At 48.8% G+C, this 18,000-nt stretch overlaps 1 long non-coding RNA gene across 1 annotated transcript; it reads right to left on the bottom strand.

Annotated features, from left to right (window-relative positions):
* Nucleotides 1–7,393: 7,393 nt before the first annotated feature.
* Nucleotides 7,394–17,672, bottom strand: LOC137848199 (uncharacterized). Its single transcript, XR_011091217.1, has 3 exons — nt 17,373–17,672; nt 10,715–10,782; nt 7,394–10,589 (listed from the first exon to the last, which is right to left on the bottom strand). It is a non-coding gene; the product is annotated as an uncharacterized lncRNA (long non-coding RNA).
* Nucleotides 17,673–18,000: the final 328 nt, after the last annotated feature.

Genomic DNA, 18,000 nt, shown 5'->3' with positions numbered 1-18,000 from the left:
TGCATCTGCTCAGTTTCATGTTAGGGAGCAGCCTCTGCCCAAACACAGCTGACACCCAGAGACAGAGGCTCCAGGAGGTCGGCTGGAGCTGGGGCTGGAGTCAGGGACTGCAGCACTAACATATTTGTCAGCCACGTGAGCTGCCGGCTGCCGAGGAGGCAGAAGCCCTTGCTCTGAAGTTAGCCTTTCTTTGCTGGGTATTTCCCACCAGAAGACCCCAAGGCAGCAGTCTGCTGGCGCTAGCAGTTCCCTTGCCATTCGTGGAGTCAAGTGACTCTGTTGTGAGTTCTCTGAGGATGATGAGAGAAACACACCCCAGAAAAGAGAAAATCTCTTGTGCTCCTGACAGCTTGAAATGTGTGGTTGCTAACCAGAAAGTGGCTCCTTACGCTAGAACAAGCTGTGAAGAATCCCAGAATGAATTTGTGCCAAAAAGCCCAGAAAAAAAAAAAAAAAAAAAAAAAAAAAAAAAAGAGCTGCTCCCAGGCTGAGAGCTGCTATACTTAGATGCAGAACAGCAAAATCTAATAAGCAGGAAAAAAATATCCTCTCTTCTCAGAACTGGGCTTGATACAGAGGAGATTAGGCAAAGCTCAAGGCACCCAGCAAGTAACTGAGATACAACTTTTAATTCCCCCTTTGCAGCAAGAGTGGAGATGTAAGGCATTTTGATGCTGTGTGTGGTGGCTTTGTGGTGCTGCTCATGGGAGAAGGCCAGCAGACCGGGCACCTGCAGCAGGCCAGGCGTTGGTGTAAAACACATGAAGCTCCTCACCTACCTTGCAGAGGATCTGTGAGAGCATTGGGGGCTCCTATTTCACTACAATTTTACTTCAACTTTTCTGCAGGGAAGAGTTGTGTGTGTAGGAGTGGATTGACAGATAGATGGATTTTCTGCATGTGATCCTTAGGGAGACGAGGCAAAGGAAGTTTTAATTTCAGAACCAAAGGTGAAGGTGACATTATTATCTTGAAGAGAAGAACTAGTCGTAAAAGTTACAGAAGTCCAGATGCAGCTTTTGAAGACTTCCTCCAGGAAGAAGCACTTGGATCTTTATTTCTTTCGTGGGTAACTTTCTGCACACTTCTGGTTGTGGTGGTGGTAGGGGATGTGAGTTTGTGTTTCCCTTTGCTTCCAGCAGCTTCTGGACATCCGGAGAACCAGGAGCATTGGAATACTGTGGTGACAGTCAAAAGTAAAATCAGGCTTGAATGGGGACAGACATTGCATTGTGGAGGCGTTTTTCTCGGTTTATTGTTCGTTGCAAGCATCTGGCAAAGCACTAGGAAGAACAAGGTCTTTGAAAAAGATAAGGGTCCATGCCAGCCTCGAGATAAGGCTGGCATACCTTCCCTATCTACTTAATGATCCTCTCCAGGGACAGGCAGCTAAAACAAACAAAGTAAAACAAAACCAACAGGGAGGGGAATGGGCACTGGGAGGTCTTCAGATCACCTCCTGCTCAGAGAAGGGTGGGACAAGAGATAGATGAGGTTGCTCAGGGATTACCTGGATGGCAATTGGAAATCTCCAAACGTGGGGACACTACCATCCTCATGGGTGATCTTCAGCCTCCAGCTGACCTTCGTCCAGCCGCCCCAGCCCTGCTCACTCACTGCACAGCATACAGGGCCTTCTTCCCAGGGCTGCCCCATTGGCATTACAGGTGGAGGTCTGCCTGCCCACTGCCACTGCAGGGGATCCCAATGGACCCTTCTTCCCCGTCCCATCACCCTGCAGTTATCCTGTATTTTCAAGGAGATGTTCTTTTTTTTTTTTCTTTTTTTTTCTTAAGTTTTCGTTGAAATATAAACAGTTGAGAAGACTAAGAAACTTCTTCTGAAATCTGAAAAAAAAAAAGAAAAAAAAAGGTAAAGCCTATCACTTCTTTAAATATCTTATTCAGAACCAGTTTCCTGACTTGTTGTAGGACCATTTGCAACTTGTGTGTTTCAGACAGAAACTTGACAGGCGACCTTGCAAAAAACATCACCACCACCACCAAAAAAACAAAAACAAAAACAAAAAACACAAACAAACAAACAAAAAAGGCCACTGGAGTATGCTGAGTCTGCAGATATTATGGAAAAGGACCTGAGAGCATTGTGAAATTTGGGGAAATCTCTTCAGTCTCATAAACAAGCAAATCTGCTGCAAACCAACATTTCCAGTTTAAAATCAACATTCTTAACTAGTCACCCTCCCAGTCCGAGAGATCTTCTGAGAGGAATTATTTCAGCTATTCAGAATTTCAGGTAAAACAAAAAACAAACAAACAAACAAACAAACAAACAAACAAAACAAAACAAAACAAAACAAAACAAAAACAAAAAAAAAAAAAAAAAAAAAAAAAAAAAAAAAAAAAAAAAAAAACAAGCAGTCCTGAGGACTGGTCTGGGTGGAAAAGAAATGCTAGAAATGCCCAGGCCAGTTTTCTGTGCAAAGCTGGAGTATCTTCAGTGCTAGGTCAAGCTGCTCAGGGCTTTATTCATTCAGTTTTGAAAGCTCCCAAGGAGAGAAATTGCGCTCCTCTCTTGGCATTGTGCTCCACCACATGGGCCTCCTCACAGTGAATGGTTTTGCCTTTGTGTGTAGCCAGGATTTCATTTACTGTGACTTCTTACAGTTGCTTTTGTCCTTTTGCTGTGCGCTGTCTCTTTCTTCTCTGCAATCCTCCTCTTGGTCTCGGGGAGAAGGCAGTAATTGCTGCTCTTGACCTCCTGGCTGCATTGCTGCCTGCACTACCCTGCTTGTGGCCATAAAACTGTTGAAGGTGTTCAAGGGAAAACTCATTTGAAAGTGCAGATAACAGATAACAATTTTACACAATCTTGACTAGAAGTACCTATCTGTGCTACAATTTAGTAGTGTCCTTTCAGAGAGCTAAAGAAAGTGCCTGCAAGCCTAAGCAAAGCTGTTCCTCGCTGTGGACAAGGGCAGGTCACCTCTCCTTGATCTTTGTCAGTGCCATGTTGCCTAGGACATGCAAGAGTCTTTGAGTTTTCCAAAAGTTTCTCAAAGCCAAAGACAGAGACAACATTGAGGGGTCACATCTTCCGTCTGCCTCCCTGTGTCATCCTCTAATTGTGGCAAGCTGTCAAGCCCATAGCTACATGGTGGGATTGAGCATCCAAGATCTAGTATGTCTCCAGATCCCTCTCTGCGGGACTGCTCTCCAGTGTCTCATCACCCAGTCTGTATGTGTAGCCAGGGTTGCCCCATCCCAGGTGCAGGACCTGGCTCTTGCTCTTGTTAAACTTCATGCAGTTGGTGATCGCCCAGCTCTCCAATCTGCCCAGGTCTCTCTGCAAGGCCTTTCCACCCTCATCCGAGTCCACAGCTCCTCCAGGTTTGGTGTCGTCGGTAAATTTGCTCAAAACACCCTCTAGTCCTACATCCAAATCATTTATAAAAACATTGAAGAGGACTGGCCCTAAAATGGAGCCTTGAAGGACCACACTAGTGACCATCCGCCAGCCAGATGTGGCCCCATTTACCACAACCCTTTGAGCACTGTCCGTCAGCCAATTGCTCACCCATCGTATGATGTTTTTGTTAAGTTGTATGCTGGACGTTTTGTCCAGTAGAATCCTATGGGAAACCGTGTCAGAAGCTTTTCTGAAGTCCAAAAAGATCAAATAGCTTGTCTTATAGCTTTGACCTTCCAGGCCTGCACATCCACTTGGCCACTGGGTTGACAGTCACAGGTGATGATTTTCCATAACCTTCCTGTGGTGATCCCTGGTGTCTCACAGGCAGCATGGTTTCTGGATCACTTGGCAATATGGGTGGGAGAATGCAGGCTGTTGTGGAGAAACCCCTAATCACGGGCTTGTGACTGTGTGTGACCATGCAGTTAGGGAACCACATTCATTTGGGTTGGCACCAGGGCAGACCCACAGGGCCCCTGAGACCAGGAGACATCTTCAGCTCTGCAGCGAGAAATGTCCCTCAGCCCAAGGTTTTTGTTTTGAAGGAGAAAGCCCCAAACTCAGATTTTGAGGTTTGTGGTTAGTGCTTCCAGCCTGCAGTGTGAGTCAGGGCATTTTTTTCTGCATGGCTGGGGCTCAGTGCCTCTGCAGAAGGACTTGGGCATGTATTTTGTGTCCTTTGCTGGTGAGCGGCCTCATATGTGCTCCATGGATAAGAGTTATGGCTTGGGCCTGGTCATGTTAAGAGGAAGATTTCAGCTCCCTGGGCATGACCCCATGTGATATTGCCACAAGAAATTGCAGAGATTTCCAAATTGCAGGTAACTTTAGACACAAAGCTGTCTTTCTTTGTGCTGACACATCAGGAGGAGAAGCAGGACCCATGGGGCCTGCGCGAATTTTACAAGCACACACAGCAGCCTGTTAAGAGCTGAGCTCCTGGCCTCACACTTACTGCCAGCCTAGCATGTTAACTGTGCCCCTGGTATAAATATAATTCCTCAGGTCCTGCAGGCTGGCTCCTTCAGCTCCTCTACTGAGGCTCCTCATTATCGAATCCTCCATAGGATTGCAAACATTTCTGCACCTCATTATTTGCTGCTTCTGGATAGAAGCCTGCTTGGAGCTTCATTAACAAAGATTATCATTGTGAACCATGACTAATTCCTCCCAAAGCACTTCCTTCTCTCATGATCATTTTTAAGTTTAAAAATAAATCCCAGCTGCCCCTCTTCGCTGGAGCTTGTGCAAAGTACAATGGCAGCCTGATAAGATTATTACTGCACTGATCACATGCTGGTCTCTATCAGAGGCTCCAGAAGAAGCTTATTTTGCTTTAAGGATCAGGGAAGAATTTCTCTAAGCTTTACAGGAAATAAAAAATAAAAAGAAAAAAAAAAGTAAGGAAAAAAAAAAAAAGCTTGTCCTTATGCTACCATACTGACTTGCTTACAGGAATGAACCTCATAAACTTGTAAAAATCGAGGGACCAAAATTTAAACAAATATTTACTTGAAACAAGGCAGAAGGAGCCGTGACTGGGACAACTGGCACTGCTCCTTCTGAAACTTCACTTTGCAGCTACCATTATCCAAACCAATCTTAACACAGATGGGAAAAGGGAGCCCTTTCACCTCTCCACCAGAAAACCCCCCACCGCTGGGCTGTTATCGCTAAGCTTTGTTTTTGGCTACCATTATTTCATACTGCCACCCACACAGACAGTGCTGCTCACACAGGGATAATCCAAGCAGACCTTAGAGTCCCATTTTATCCCCAGTTCTCCACGGGCTGTAATTAAGGGGTGCTCAGGCCAGGCAGATGGGGAGCCCTGCACTGCCTGCAGCAACAGCTCGGGTAGGATCAATTGCGATCATTTACAGCCACAGAGACCACACTGACAGACACCAAAAGGGAAGGCAGCCAACATTTTCAGCTGCCCTTGAGGACACACTCCCAACAAGCCTTGTGGAAAGCTGTTGTTGCTCTAGGAGGTCTTTACTTTCAGCTCATGACTTTGAAAAGAAGCACCGAGTGATTCCTTGTTGGCGCCATGGGAAGGGATACTTCCCCTCCTGAAGCAGTTGGCATAATGCCTGAAATCAAGCCAGATATCTCCTCGGACTGTAATTTCACAGGGCAATGACATGGTAGCAACAGATCTGCAGAAGGAGTTTGAAGGAAGAAACAACAACAACAACAAAACAGGCTTGTGCTCTTCTCTTCAGAGCACAGATAACCTCTGCACATGTTTGGTCATGCTGGGAGAACATGGAGGTATTGGGCACGGTTGTTATCAATCGTCCTCCTAAGTCTGAGATAAAAACTTGATGTAATAGAGGTCTCCTTCCATGCCGAGGCCAACGGAGTGTTTGCACCTTTCAGCCGTGGAGGTGGGGGAACGAGACTCCTGGAGACATATTACATACAATCGATTCTTTCGAGGTCTTTCAAAGCTTTCAGCAATTTCAGAGCACTATAAATAAACAAACACATAAATAAATAAATAAATAAATAGTATATTTACCTATCCTATACCTAAGCAGCATATTTACCTATTTACCTTAAATAGTGTATTTACCTATCTTTACCTGTCTTTGCTGCTGATAGCCCTCCGGTTTCAGGAGGCTCTCAGACAGCTTCTGCTCTCACGTACCTTGCAAAAAGCTCTTCACCAAGCTTTCCTGCCTTTATTTCAGCTTTCTTTCAGTGGGTTCATTTGCCCGGTTTTTCTGGCCTTTCTGCTGCAGTGTGGGAGGATGTCGCTGGAGGTTAACGAGATGCGCAGACACATTTGAAATGTTTGCTGGCTTGGACTTCTGCACCTGCTACCACTGCAAACTGTTCTCCGCTCTACAACATGATTCCCTTTTGACAAAAATAACCAAAAGAGAATTGTTTTCAACACATCTCTTTCTGTTTATCTCCCCTTCTCTCTGCCAGATCCACCTCTTTTTGCACTTCTTTCCTGAAGAAGTTTTCTAAAATGTTTTCTCTCCTGGGAGGGCAGCTGGGAGGAAATGCCCTTTCAGCCGTTGGCCATCAGACTTGCATTTCTGTCTTGGTGTACTTAGAGATGGTCAGGGACTTCAGGAGAAATGCACCAAGTGGCTTTGCTTCTCTGCCTGACACTTGAGGCTGTGCCCTTAGCACCTCCCAGCCTGTCCAGTGCAGCAGACCCTCCACACACGCGCACATACGCCACAGGAGGACCACACTTGTGGTGGGCAGATATCCAGCCCACTGGGGCTGCTGGGTGGGCGTGGAGATCTCCTCCAGCAGCAGGAGCAGAGCTGGGGAACCCATTTCCACCCCACGGCAGGGTGTGAGGAGTCCTTCACCAGGGCAGTGCCCCTGCTTCACCAAGCTGGCTGCTGACGGCCTGGCACGGAGGTGACACACTCCTCAGGCACCACGATGCACACATTAGGAGGGTCTTGAGGACTTTTGGTTTTGTGCAGCAGACTTGCAATACGCTGTTTTGTTGTGCTGCCTTGGAAATCGACCCTCGTGCTGCTTGTGCTCAGTGCAGGCAGCAGGGCACCCTGTGCTCCTGGCAGCTTTTGCTGCTCCTGTTTTGCTGTTTTAGCTATTTCTGTGGTCTGGGGAGTGAAAGGAAGACCCCGCTTCCTGAAGGGCATGGGAGGAGCCCTGGACAACCTCTGTGTGTCTGAACACGAACAGGACGAGGAAACAGAGGCTTTTTCACCCGCTCACCCGAGCAGGAACAGCACGAGCACTGGCTTAGCTGGCTCCTTTTTGGCTTGCTTCCCACAGGAAAGCTCCACCGCTCCGAAATGCCTGCTTTAGGGGAGACTCTCCCCCTCTCACGTGGAAACTCTTGGCACGTAGGGAAGTTGCTGTGCCTGTGCTCTTGCTGAGAGACACCGAAAGAGCTCCTGACACAGGGCTTTAGGATCAAACACCAGGAAGCTGTTCTTTGCTCTGCATCTGGCTGACTCATCCCTCACACGAGCAAAGAGCTCTGCAGCAGGTTCAGGCACGCAGAGCCATCCGTCTCTGTCTTCTGCATCAGTCAGCAGCCGAGAGGCAATAAATTCCCTCTCATGATAACACCTGGTGATAGTGGGCTTGAGGCTGGGCCCTTGGTGCCCCTGTACCCACAGCAGCAGCATGGGCCACGCATCCCAGAAGTGCGGTATCCTGCCTCTGTCTGGCCCCGTAAATGGATGCTTATGGGGCCGTAAGTGGGTGTCTAGGAACCAGCATCATCTCTGCAAGAAGTTGTTTGGCATTTCCCCTCAGCTTTCTCCCAGTTTCAAACACTTCAGTCTCTGGCATTTCCTGTCATGGATGCAACTTCTGTCTCTTTCGTAACCTCCAAAGAATTTATTTCCCAGTCTGGACCGGTCTCCTCCTGTCACAGCAGGATTTTGGGTGGGTTTTTGAAGAATTGTGACTGTGGCAGCTACCCTGGCTTGCTGACAGGGCATGAAGAACAAGTGACAGGCAGGCACGGCATGCTTTCATGGAATTGTCAAGATCATCAAGTGCAACCATCAGCCTGACCTGCTGCATCCCATCACCAACCCATGTCCCTCACTGCTATTCACTCACTGCAAAAATATCCCTATTTTTGTTTTATATTTTATTTACCCGTGTCCCTCACTGCAAAAATATCCCTATTTTTGTCTTTACGGGTAAGTGTGCTATAAAAATTGCTTCTTTCCCAAAAGTGCTTACTAGTGCTTGTAAATAAGCCAACCCCTCCCACAGGCTATTTTTTTTTTTTGTCTTTTCTCCCTTAAAACACTCTGTGAAGGCCTGGGGCAGGGGCATCTCCCTGTTGCACCACACAACTTGGCTACTGACTGGGTAGGAGCTGCGAAGTGCTCACGTACCAGCGTGCTGCTGAGCCTCAGTTTTTTGTTCCAGTGGCTCTGCTGGCTGTGGTTTTCCTTTACGTGTGCTGACGCTTTGCCTGCACACACAGATTCACAACAGGTCTCGGAAATCCTCTTCAGCATCCGTGCTAGCCGCCAGCTCCAGCTCTCTGTGCTGCTTTTCCTGCTCCACTGCTTGCCCTGCTATTGCTCGTGCCACAGATAACATTTCTGCCTTTTATCTCCTGCTGCCATACTACCTTTGGCACTATCCACCCTCTTTTTTCTCCATTCTTTTTTTTTTTTTTTTCTATTCTTTTTTTTTTTTCTGCTCTGTGTCAGCTCCAGGTCAGGTATTCTGTAGGTTTCCCTCACCATGGGTTTCTCTGGCTGGGTTGTGGTTGTTCCCCATGCAACTGTGCTACATGTGCCATGCCTTTCTTTGCCTGCTGCCATGGCACAGTTATTCTATTAATGCTATAATTTTGAGCCTGATGAGGAGTAGCAGAGCAACCCGGAGGGGCACCAAGGTCCACAAGCTCCTTTTAGACCCAACGAGAATACTGATGGGCCTCCAAGGGCACATATAGCAATTACACATGTAACAGCAACCCTCCCAGCGTGTCCTGCAATTCAGAAGATGAGGAGGAACGTGGGCTTTTTTTTTTCACTTGTCCCTTCATCTTTCTCTTTTCTTCTGCCAATCTTGCTTGCCAAAGGTTTGCCTGCTGACCTACAGGGCTTTCTGTCTGTAAAGAGCACAGATGCTTGTGCAAACAACCCAAGGGCTTTTTGCACCAGAGACTTCAGGAAATCATTCCCAAGTCCTATCCCCACCTTGTTTTCCAAACAGACCAGTGAATTTGTGTTTTGCATATGGTCACGTCAGCCCTTGGTGTCTGGACCTAACCAACAGAAACAAATGTGCTGCTTACACTGACAGTGCTCATCTTTAATGGGCAAGGGTTTCGTATTGGATGCTAATTCCCCAGGAAAAAAATAGAATATTTGTTTGCAGATGGGCATTGCTCATGCTTGGTGCAAGAAGTGATGGTTGGTACTGATCAGGCAATCACAGGATGTGAACAGCTTAAATATTTACCAGGTTTGATCAATGTTACCTCTATGCTAGACATATGATTTATTTTTTTTCAGGGCTGTATGAGCTGTTTTTATGGAGAATTAAACTACCTTAGGTAAAAAAATATGAACACAGAGCAATATTCGAGTCCTACTTTGTGTCTATTTTTAATATGCTAAATAATACATGCTGTTTATTTCTTTCTGTTACTCAAGACATCTCAAACACGCAACTATCTCCTAGCAGAAGGTCCAGATGTGGAAAACTGCAGTAGAAATGCTTCTGGCTGTTTGAGAGTTTTGCCCTGTGAACAAATTTTGCCCAAGACACTATCCCCCCCCCCAAACCAGCAGCTTGATCTGTCTGACTGGCGATTCTGTAACGAGCTGCTCTGTGTGGGGGTCATTACAGGTGTGTTTAACCTGGGGTGCTCAAGGTCCCACCCAAAGACACCCCACATCCCTGCCTCCACCCCAGGAACGTTGCTGTACGTGTGGGTCCAGCTTCGAAGAGCCGGGAGGATGGAGAAAAGGGAGCAAAGTGACATGTCCAGGGACACCTGAGCCCGTGTGTCATGGCCACGTTCCCGTGGGGTGGAAATGAGACGGAGTGGGGCACCACATACAGGCACCATTTGTTGTAGTCAGGTCTGGTCTTAATAAATAGATGGTAGTACTGAAAGAGGTAATATGGGGCAATCAGAACCAGCCACAAAAATCATCTCGTCTCGGTGGCAGCATTGAGCCTGCTCTCGGTTTCAATGTAAACAAGATCACTGGTGCTTCCAGTCAGCCACATGAGGCCCAAAGTCATACCTGCAGTTCTTTCTGCTTTCACTGTCATGCCAGGACCAAAATGTCTCTTGGACAAGAGGGAAAGCAGTTACACTTGTGGTGTTTTGCAGCCTCAGTGCCCGATCCAGTCTCGCCCCGTAAACAGCAAGGCTTTCACTCACTCCCATGTTGCTCCTGCTAAGCGGGTCAGAAGTGCTCGATTCATTCTCAGAAGAAGTAAGTCCATGCTCAGAGGGAAACTCTGACTCATGACCTTTCTGTTTCAATTAAAGGAGTTTGAAGTGTCAGTGCATTTTCAGATTAAATACCAGGCACTGGCATTTTCCTAGCAGGAGAGAGATGGGCTCACCGCTCCCACTTCCCTGAGCGCAGCCAGCACCTGGGCTCCACCGTCCCTGACGCAGGTCAAGACCTCCTCCTTTGCTCAGGAAAGTTATTCTGAAACAGCAAAAGACATTTGATGACTAGATTTCCATGGTTTAATCAGCCTCAGCTCCTTAGACTGGAGCTGAGATGTTCATTTTCCCTTGCTCAGAGTACCAGGGTATTCCTGTACCACTGACCTGCAGAGGTGGCATCAACAGCGGTTTAGGGCTGCAGCAAAGTCCTGGTGGGAATTAGAAGGAGGCATCTGTGCAGTAAAAAAAAAAAGGATGCCATAGGTGGGAAAGGTTCAAAGCCATGCTGATGCTTCTGGAAGGAGATTTATTACCCAGGTATAGTCCTGAGTATCAAGCTCCAGTTGCACAATGCCCATGGTCAGTCCCAGGCTGAAGTGGACAGCAGGGAAGGGGCTTTGGGCAGGTACCTCCTGCCCCCACCTCCAGCCTAAGGGGCTGGCTCCTGTGGGCAGAGCCTCTGTGCTTTGATACGGAGCTTTCAGGGTGGCGGGATGGCCTGGGGATGACCCACTGCCCTACCAGGTGTGCTCACTGGTGTAGGCTGCCAGCAGCCCCACCACCACCAGGGCATGCAGTGGAGCTGTCTGTACGTCTCTGTCCTCTCAGCAAACCCACGAGGGAAACCTCATCTAGAGGGTGGCTGGCACGGGAGTGCCAGGGCAATGTGCTTGCAAATGGCTGTTCTGCAGCTATCAGGAAGTTGGGAGATCCTTTTTTTTTATTTTATTTTATTTCCTTTTTATTTTTTCAGGTTTCCCAATATGAAGACATATGGGCTGTCCAGGGTTCTGTTGGTTATTGGGCTTTCCTAGAAAAATGTGGTGTGCAGAGACCCTGGGGTGTAGCTTTTCTCCCTTTTGGTGGGGTTTTGAAGTATGAAGGAAAAAAAAAAAAAAAAAAAGGCAGACTGGGATAAGATAAGCCCTGGGGTTTGAGATCCTGCTGGGGCAGCAGACAAAGAAGCTCCTTCAGAGGAGAGCAAACAGGCTGACATCACGGAGGAGTGGCGACCTTGCAGTCATGGTCTGAAAGCTCTTGCTGTGCAGCCCCTCCTGCTCCTGGCACCTCCAACAAAGCAACGGGGTTTTCAGCAGCGAGCCTCTCTTGCCCCGTGAGCACTGTCACACAAAAGCGTCCAACAGGAGCCTGTCTGATCTCTGTCACCTGCTCCCTAACCTCTGAAGTCAGGAGGAGAGCCAAGCAGAAAGCTGTGTCCCTCAGACCATCCCAGCCTTACTGGGGACACCAGCTGTCAGTTTAAAGGGGATGAGAAGGAAAAAATGAAGGGGTTTGGAGAAAAAAAAATAACGCACCAAACATTATGATTGAGCTGCAGCTGCAGCCGGCATCAGCAGCAGAAAGAGAAGCAAAAGTGCCAGGTGTCAGGATGAGAGAGTGAGCAGAGGATTCGGATAGCAGCACAGCACCAATGGGCAAAGGCAAGCGTCAGGTGCAGGGTGATGCTTCTGCAGGAAGGAATAAGTGTTGTGGGGTGGGTGACAGCAGGCAGGTCCCACTCGAGGAAGGTCATTTCCACGGTAGCACTGGGCAGGTGCCAGCTGCAGTGACATGCAAATGGGAAAGGCACAGAGCTTGGAGAGAGACCAAGCAGGAAGCAATGGACACTATACAGAAGCTTTAGGATTATACATGTAGCTGGGAGAAGGCCAAAAGAAGTCCTAACTTACAGCCTCATTAGGAAGCCTGGTCGTTAACTGCACAGATTTTGCTTGGGCAGGAAAGGGAGGTGTCTTTCAGCGTCCATGAAAGGCATCCTCAGGTGACTGTGCCAGCAAGGATGTCAGGGAAAGCCAGCAGAAAAATAATTACCCCAAGCCTGCAATCCCCCAGAGATCCTTCCCTCCCAATTTAATGAGTCGCTGCTTTCTAAGGCCGGATCCCACTGCTCTCCTCAGCAGCAGGCAGAAAGGGAGGACGTGCTGCTCCCGAAGGGATGGCGCATAAATGTAATAAATATAAATTTATAAAAATATATTTATATATAAATAAAAACAGCATGCTGCAGAGAGCTAACCTCTGCAGGTCTGGGAGGAAAGCAGGTCCTATAACACGGTAACAGAGCTTCTCGAGCCCCCTTTATTGACCAGTTCTTGTCCTCCCTGCTGCCAAGCCACACCTCAGCTTACTCCTTACAACCTGTTAGGGCATCTCAAGAGCAATCCCATTTCTGCTGGCAGCACTGCTCTGGAGGTCAGACAGGTCTAAATGACAAATGGTCACCTTGCGTTGCTTGCTGTTAAACTAAGCTGCTAGTTTGGCTTTAATGTGCTGGATTATGGACTGTCTTCCAGTTATTTACTTATTCCTCAAAGCCAGTAGCTAGACCTGTCTCTGATTTTGCATGCAGAAAACAGCAATGGGAAACATCGTCTTGAAATTCCCTCGCTCTTTTTGGGCCTGGATAATTATTTATTTTGATAATTATTTATTTTGTTCCAGACAATGCCATAAAAGAAGAGCGGGATTTAAAATATCACCCAAATGCATGTAGAAGGAGGCAAACCGGGATAGTGCAGGGGTCTGAGAGGCACACCAGAAGGTCTGGGAGGATGCAACCACCAAACCAGGGCAGGAGCCCGGAAAATCAAGTTGCAAATATCCCTTGGAGGTCAGGAGGAAGCCTCCAGGCCCCTGGTGGGGAGCAGGTGGGTGAGCAAATGTGAGTATCTTGGAAGAGGCTGCTGGACCCTGCTTCCACAGAAAAGCCTCTGCTCGTCCTGGCCTGGCACCCAGTGCCCATCTGTGCCCACACATCCCACATGTATCTACACACTGCTGTATTTAGGTCACCATTTGCTGGTGAAATCCTTGCTTTTGTTTGCCTTCTGCTGTAGATACAAGCACTGGAAGCTGCAGCATCGGGTGTGCAGTGGACCAGGGTAAAACAGGCTCTGCATAAAGTGAAAAGGAGCCAAAATGCAAATTACCTTAAGGCAAAGAGCTAAATAAAAATAAAAAGAAAAGAAAAAAAAGGGGAGGGGTGCAGAGAGAATTGCATGTGTTCAGATCAGTGAGTTTCACATTCATAATGGTCGATGCAGGTTGAGATCCATTTACATCTTAGCAAATTCTGCTTTGCTTAACCCCGGCTGTAATTACACATGATGTGTGATGATGACTTCCTGCAGGGCTGTGCTAGTCTGCGCAAGGAAGCTGGTACACGCCTGCTTGAATCCTTCCTTTAGGCTTCCTAGCCTGAATTCCCAGACTTCGGATCTTCGGCAGAAGAAGACTCCCAGTTTTTGGCTTGTGATGGAGGTCGTCAAGAAATGTTGTAATCCTCAGGGGGAGAGGACAGGGCTGGGACATGGGCAATCCTGCCTGCTCACTGCAGATGCAGCCCAAGAGATTGACGTTGTCCCAGTTTTCCTCCTGATTGCTAATCACTTTCATGTACCGCTGAGCCGCGAGCTGGAAACTGCTTCTTGTGAAACCATTGATCCAGCTGTTGGGGTCGTTCTAACATTCATTGGGAATGGAAAGTGCCAGCACCAGAAGCTGGCAGGAATGAATTCCTTAAACCATCAAGCTTTATCTTTGGCTAAAAAAATGTTGCGGTTTGTGGTGTAGCAGTTGGGGAACTGCTTGGGTTGTGTTGTCTGGACACAGTGCTGTTCCAAGGGGCTACTAGCTGTAGCCATTTCTGAGGACAGATTAATGAAGATGGGTGAAAAAAAAGAAAGTGTAGTCTGTGCTCTTTACAGAGGGGTAGTCAGGACTGTGTTTTTTCATTTGCTTCCTTTCTCGGCTCTGGTGCAATGATACCAGGTGAGGGTGTAAGAGGTCATTTCAGCAAAAAATAACGGAGCGGTGATAGCTCTGCAGAACACCTCCTGGACATCATTGTGACCCAGTCTGTATAATAATGTGGAAACAGGGCTCAGGGCACAACCAAACACCGGCTGAGGTCATCCGGGACACGGCGTGTTCAATGCAGCAGGAAGAAAAACACTCCCTGCACAGCTCTTGGGCCTTCCACTCTTCCTGCCCCGGGGCAAGTAGTCCTCTGGGGCTCTGGTGGGGCCAAGGCCAGCAGGGAAGCCCCGGCAGATCAAGGGGAACCAACCTGGAGGGAATTCATGCCACTGTTTCCAAGCTGTGTTTTCAAGGTGAGAAGGAGAGGAGGCTTGGGAAAGAGAAAAGCCAGCCCCACAAGGGCCCTGCAGGGCAAGACGACCTCTCATCTCGGCCCTGTGGGGACACAGCATGGGTGGGTGGCTGCCCGTGGTCTGCACAGGGAAGGTAAATTAGGGAAACCTCGAGGGGCTGGAAGCATTTCCAGTTTGCTGCTGTCACTACAAACCCAGTTACCGGCCTGCTGCGTGACCTTGCAGGAGGAGAGCCCAGATGGTGTGAGAGCAGCACGCCTGGGAAGCTGGTCAGCATCCAAGGCAGCAAAACCTGCTGGCAGAGCGAGGGGAAACCAGGTCTTCCTGAAGATGTGGTTGAAGCTGTGAAGCCTTCTCCACTTGCTAGTCACACAGAGCCTGAACTTTTCGTGTCAGAGTAGAGCAATGAGTCCCAGGCACTCACAGATTTGCACAAGAGGTCCAAGGAGTGCTGATAGCAGAGAAATTTTAAAATTATGGTTAAAAATAGCAGCTTCAGCTGAGCTTACAGTTAAAGAAGTAACGCTTAAGAAGCAGCCAAGTCCCTCTGGAGTTAGACATGGGAAACATCCCAGTGCCAGGACAAGAGGCAACAGGCAGCAAGTGGAGCACAGGAGGTGCCCTCTGAACATCAGGAGACAACTCTTCACTGTTTCAGTGATGGAGCACTGGCAGAGGTTGCCCAGAGGGGTGGTGGAGTCTCCTCCTTGGAGATCTTCAAAAGCCACCTGGAGGTGGTCCTGGCAGCCTGCTCTGGGTGGCCCTGCTTGAGCAGGGGTTGGACCAGGTGACCTCCAGAGGTGCCTTCTAGCCTCAGCCGTTTTGTGAGAAATAGGAACATAGGAAAAAAAAATCCTGCTAGGATTTGCTGAATGTTATCTGCTGAGGCTGATGGGATCAGCTGGAGGTCTTTGGCCATCACTGGTGCCCACCAGTACCCAATGCCAGCCACCACATCTGGCCACACCGTGACCCGATGGCAGTCAGTGCTGCTCCATTACCTCAGTGGGGATGAACAGCCTTGGCCAGCAGGGCTGGAACCGAGCAGTTTGTGCTTTCCCTGCAAAACAAAGGCTTGTCCTGTGGCACTGGACCAGCTCCCAGAAAATAAGTGAGACAGCTGGTGCACGAGCGCTGCTCCCTTTCACCTCCCAGCCCTCACACTGATCGCTCTCCAGGCTGTACTGCACGCACCAGGAGGAGCAATAAACACGCTGTGGGCTTTCTGCAGCATGTGCCAGTGCACAGACCTCTCTGGGAGAGGCAGATCCCAGGGAAATTCATGCTGGGAGCTCCTCACAGCACAGTGGCAATGCTTCACCTCTGGCTGGCTGAGCATGAACAAATTTCAGCGTGGTTCTGGTGTGCTCTCCTGTTCCTCCTTGTGCAACCTGGCATCACACTAACACTTTTTGCATGGGCTTCATGAGTTTCATGCCATGCTTGTGCTCGTGACCTGGAAAAGGGCTGCCCGGGTCTGTGTCCTGGAGCAGCAGCCAGCAGGCACCAGGACACCGAGGGTAATTGTTGCTGCTTGCCACTTGCATGCTCTCTCCCTGCCAGAAATGTTAGGAGCAGATGGACGATCTGGGCAGGCTTCCAGACCTCTGCCCGTATTCTGACCTCTTGCAAGCGTCACTGGAAATGCAACGTTCACCCCAAAACCGCTTGAAAGAAAAGCAGGATCCATTCCTGGGCCTCTGAGCTGTTCATTTCCCTCTGATCCCAGCATCTCAGTGCAAACCTCCTCCATGAAGTGCAGCCCCCTGGGAGCCATGGGCATACGCTCCTGAATCACTTTGCTTTTGCTTTCCTCCATTGCTGTTCTTCAGCATTCGGACACCTCCCCGCCAGGCTCACCCTGCAGAAAGCCTTGGGATGATCAGGAAGGTTGAGCCGGACAGGCTGTGGCTTTCGGAACAAAAGCACCCCCCCTGCACCCACCACATGCCCTGCCTGCCTCCTGCCCTCTCCTTTCTGCAGGAGGGGCAGCAGGGCTCGGACACCTCGCTCTCACTGCTTCCACAGCAGGGTACGGACACACATCTTCCCAGGGCAAACCGAAGCATTTTGGGGCATCAGATCCCTCCTCGCAGAGGACAGATTGCCTGGTCTCCCCCAGCTCGTCTCATCCTGTTACCCTTCCTCCCTCTCTGGGATGAATCGTGTGCTTCACGTTTTTATTTATGAAGAAAAAGACCGATCTCTCCTTCCCAGCCCAGCTTTCAAATGCAACATAACAAGAAACCTCCTGGGCTTATTCTGGGACACATGCTTGCCAAAGGAGGTGTGTGGGGGGAGAAAAGGAAAGCAAATAAGTACAGACAGAGAAAGATGAGAAGGAGGGGAAACATCGTGCAAACCACTTCCTCTTGGTTGCCCCACAGCCAGTTTCTTTTTTCTTTTTCTGTCCCTGACAATCTGAAAACATCATTACTGCAAGAGGCCAGGGCTCAGCCAAGAAAAGGGGCATTGGATAAGAACAATTAAGCACTTTGGAAAGATCAGGTCTTTCCTGTTAACAAAATAATACACATTTCCTGGGCTAGTGAAATCCTAACCCTTTGGCCTTAAAATCTCTTTGGTTCTCGGCGCCTTATAAAGAGGAAGTTAAAATTTGGCATGTAGAGATACTGAGAGATAGGTACACATAAGAAAATCAGAAATGGAGTGATCGTGACGAAACTCACCTGTGTTAGGGAGCAGGAGGATGTTCGCCACCCCACAGGCTTCCCGGTGAAATCAGGAACCCGGAGCGAGCTAACCCCTGACCGAGTGCCCAGAGGAAATCAGCCTGCCAGGCGCTTCCTCCCTCCCTCACCAGCGCTTGGGTTTCCCTTTGAGTCACCCCACTGCCAGCAGCAGTGCACAGCTGAGGACAAATTTGTTTGGTTTCCCCCCCACTCGTGCCTTACCCACTTCTTTAACACACGCTTTACAGGAGGAAATAGACCTGCAGGATCCTGGTGCTTCGCAGCGGGAGGTGAAAGCTGGTGCCTCTGTGAAATGCCGAGGAAGATTTGGGGCATTCGAGGACTTTGTGCATTTTTTAAAAATTCATCAAACAGTATGGGGGAGGGGAGCACAACACCTGTGAAAGTAACTGCTTTCTGAACAGCTCCCATGAGGTTTCTCAGAAGGTGACAGGTAGGATGCCAACCCCTTCCTGCATCTAACACTCAGCTTACTGCCCACATCTGAGGAGGAGGTAGGTGCAGCGCTATGGAGTGTAGGTTTTAGGAATGACAACGTTTATTACCAAGCTCTTCTCCTTCCTCTGCCTCTCCCTCCTGCCATTTTTCTCAACCTGCAGGAGTC

This window comes from Anas acuta, chromosome Z (assembly GCF_963932015.1).
Source record: "Anas acuta chromosome Z, bAnaAcu1.1, whole genome shotgun sequence".
Lineage (NCBI taxonomy): Eukaryota > Metazoa > Chordata > Aves > Anseriformes > Anatidae > Anas > Anas acuta.
Note: the sequence above shows the minus strand (reverse complement) of the source record. Positions and strands in the feature narration are given on the sequence as shown.